Source organism: Culex quinquefasciatus, chromosome 2, assembly GCF_015732765.1.
Source record: "Culex quinquefasciatus strain JHB chromosome 2, VPISU_Cqui_1.0_pri_paternal, whole genome shotgun sequence".
NCBI classification, from domain to species: domain Eukaryota; kingdom Metazoa; phylum Arthropoda; class Insecta; order Diptera; family Culicidae; genus Culex; species Culex quinquefasciatus.
The window spans coordinates 212,391,454-212,395,139 of NC_051862.1; the positions used below are offsets into that span (position 1 = coordinate 212,391,454).

The window sequence follows — 3,686 nt, forward strand, 5'->3', positions numbered from 1 at the left end:
ATAATTATCGCATTAATCAATGAGAGAGAGATAGAGGGGGGACACCATGAACGGGAGAGGGCTACACAGTGTGGCTTAGCAACGCTTAAATGGTGAAGAGCCCCTGGCCTGGGAGATGAGGGTCGTATAGCTGCAGATGATATCGCTGGGGTGTTTCGATGATTGGTACCGGTACACGGAGGGAATTATAAAGAAAAGAACATTGGAAAAAATTTAATGCAAATCTACTGAACTGGAATTGCTTTCTATTATTACCATTTCAATTTTTTAAGAAATTGAAAAAAATAGGAATTTCTTGTTTTATGATAGAATCAATTTGTTGCTAGAAATCTTTTACCAAGACTTTGCGAAAATTTTGCAAAAGGCATTGCACATTTTTTATAAGGAAACTGAGGAATGAAAACTCAACCCTCTACAACCTAACCCCGCCTTTAGACGGGCTTCGATTTAAAAAATCATCAAAAATTAATTTTTCAACCAATTTTTGATCTATTAAAAGCATTGGAAAGAAGAACTCTTAAAATTTTAGAAAATAAATGGGTTGGAAGTTTTACTTGTTTAATGTGACTTTTTCAGGTGTCAACATTGGCTGTGTATTTTACTAACATTTCCTTAATTTTAAGTTAAAAGAAGTATGCAGTAATTTTTCTAGTGCCCCTTACTATTTCTCTACGCATTTTTTTCAATTTAAATGATAATTTTACCATTTTATAGCAGAAAATGCGAAAACAAGCAAAAAACTGAAAAAAGGATTTTAAAACAATGAACAAATTAAATAGCATAGCATAGCATTGGTGTCTACCCGTAGCTGCTACTTCGTTATTGACCAGAACCCCCAAACATTGCTCCGTGGACCACAGATGAAAAGTAGGAACCAATCATCACCCCTTCGCAATTTTCAAAGGTCCCTATCGTGCTGATCAATACCGACGCCGGCCACGACCAGTGGTAAGACACGGGAAGTGGATGGGAATGTTAAGATACTTGAGTGATGGGACCGCTAAATCAGCTGGGTCTCCGACAAAGTATCACATGAGTTTTGAGGGGTTAGTAAGATGGGTATGAGGTCAGGATTCACTGTGGTAGGTGATGCGACCATGAGCAATTTGTTTATCGGTTGAAATTATAAAAATCTTAGGCAGCCGGCTGCGGAAAGATACCTATCTAGGGATTTAAATATAGTATTAATTCGACCGCGATTCTCCAGAAATTCTCCGTCGGCGTGCCTTCCGATCAACGGTGATGTAGGAAGGGCTTCATTCATTAAAATCATTTTATATCATAAGCCTTAAAACATATCCGTCGACGTGCCTTTAAAACAATGAACAAATTAAATAGGAAAAAATTAGGGATTAGAGGTGGTAGCATAGGCCAAATACTACCCAAAACAAATATAAACAAAAAGCAAATTTAAATACTTAAAATAAAACAAGAAAAAAATGAAACAAGAGAAGTAAAGTTTTTCGTAGAACCAAAGTTGCTCAAAATGACCTCCTGAATACGGAAAAAAAAACAAAAAAATTAGAAGAAATGGGCAATAGAAAGTTAACCCTCCACATCTCAACCCCACATCTAAATGGGCTTTGATCCAAAAATGTGCCTATAATCAATGTTGTAACCAATTTTGGGTCCTTAAAGAGTTTTGGAAAGTAGTTATTGAAAAAAATGGTAAGATGATTTTTTTTTTGTTTTATGGGACATTTTCTGTGGTCAATTCGACCGTTTTTTAAATTAATATTCTTTGCTTTTAATGTAAAATAGTGTTTAATAATTTTTAATTATGTCCCAGATAATGTTTTAAAATACTTTGGCATACGAGCTAATGGTTTAGGTTCATATAAAAATGTGAAGTAAAATAAAAAAAAATAGAGAAAGATACCTGAAAATAAAGAGGGACAGCAAGTAGAAGTTTCTTAACTTGCAAAATTGCCTTCTTAACATCAACAAAAATAACATTGCTGAAAAGTTCATTTAAGTCAACTTTTCAGCTCACGTCTCGAAAAGTAATACTTTTCAACACTGTTTTGCTTTTTGAGTCGACGGACGCCAAACTTAAGCGAATAAATAAACGTTTCACTGAAAAAAAATCTATTCAAAGAGATTTTTTTCAGAATTGGAAAAAAAGTTATGCAACTCGTTCAAAACTCGATTTTTTAGCACTAGTTGCTTTTTTTAACTTGACAATGCCTTGACGGATATTTAAAAAGAATATATGGTTTGTTTTAAAATTAATTACTCTGTGATAAAAATGTTTTATATTATCCAATTACCTTTCCCTTGAACTTTAAACTTTTCAGAATTTGCAAAATGCTTATAAATTGATTCGAAATTTTGCATGCACTTTTAACAGTTTTTTGAATGAAACACTGAAATTTAAAAAAAATACTATGTTTTTTACTAAACGACACAAATTTTCATAATTTGCAATATGGTTTTGATACGACGTGTTGTTTGTATGTTTTTCAACTTCAATTCCAGTTTTTTTTGTAAAATACTAAAATTTTCACAAAATACATTTTTTTTAAATAAACTAAATTTCACAATTGCAATATGAGTATCAAATGATTTTCAATGTGGCATGCATTTTCACGATTTTAAAGTATTTTGAATGAAATAATAAAATTTTCACAAAATACTTTATTTTTTTGAAACTATTCAAAGTTTCATAACTTGCTTAGTAGGTTTCAAACGATTTAAAAAAATCAAAACAGTGAAAATGCTTGCAAAATTTCGTATCGTTTGACACAAGCATTGCAAATTATATAAATTTGAGTATTTTTCAGAAATTATGGTTTTATTTTAGGAAAATTTTAAAATTTCATTCAAAAATCTCTACAATAGTACAAATGTTTGCCAAATTTCAAATCGATTACTAATTGCAAATTAGGCTGACATATACTTTGAAAAATATTTGCAACGGCCTTATAAAAAACTTAATATTTTCAAAAAATACGGCAATCAAAAATAGTTGACGTGTGTGCACAGAAAAAAAATCATGGTAATATTACATTTGGGAAGGGGTACATTTTTTATGTCAGAAAAAAAGGTGTAATTTTACCTCTGGAAATGTGTAATTTTACCACTTTTCTGGTGTAATGTCACTTTTTCAGTCTAAATTGAGGTAAAATTACATCATAAAAGAGGTAATATTCAACCTTCCAAAATTACAGCATCCAAATTTAAATTATTTTTTTCTGTGTGCAACACTTCGCTTCGTTTCAAACCCATACTTTAAATTATATAAATTTTAGTATTTTCAAAAATAAGTTTTTTTTTGTGAATATTTTAGTACTTCAGAAAAAAAACTCCAAAACAGTAGATATGCATGCACAATTTTGAAACATTTGATACCCGTATTCTAAGTTATAAAAGTTTGAGTATTTTCGAAAAAATAAGGTATTTTGTGTTTTTTTAAACATTTTCATGCCTTTGTGCTCTCTAATGCAAACTAGATAGGAAAACGAGCAAGCTTAGTACAAACGAGCACAGAGGCATCGATTAATGCGAATTTACTAAATTATTTAAAAAAAATATATTCTAACTGAAAGAATTTCAAATTTAACATAATATTGATAGATTTAGCAAATTTTTGAGAAAAAAAATCAAAATTAGGTATCGTTCGTTATCGTCGATACAATTATCGAAATAATGATAACGATAAATTTTCTTAATCGTCCTGACGATAA

At 30.6% G+C, this 3,686-nt stretch overlaps 1 protein-coding gene across 6 annotated transcripts in view; it reads left to right on the top strand.

Moving 5' to 3' along the window:
• The window catches only part of LOC6037900 (LIM domain transcription factor LMO4), a 470,644-nt gene that overhangs the window by 175,278 nt on the left and 291,680 nt on the right, over positions 1 to 3,686 (top strand). The window lies entirely within an intron of this gene.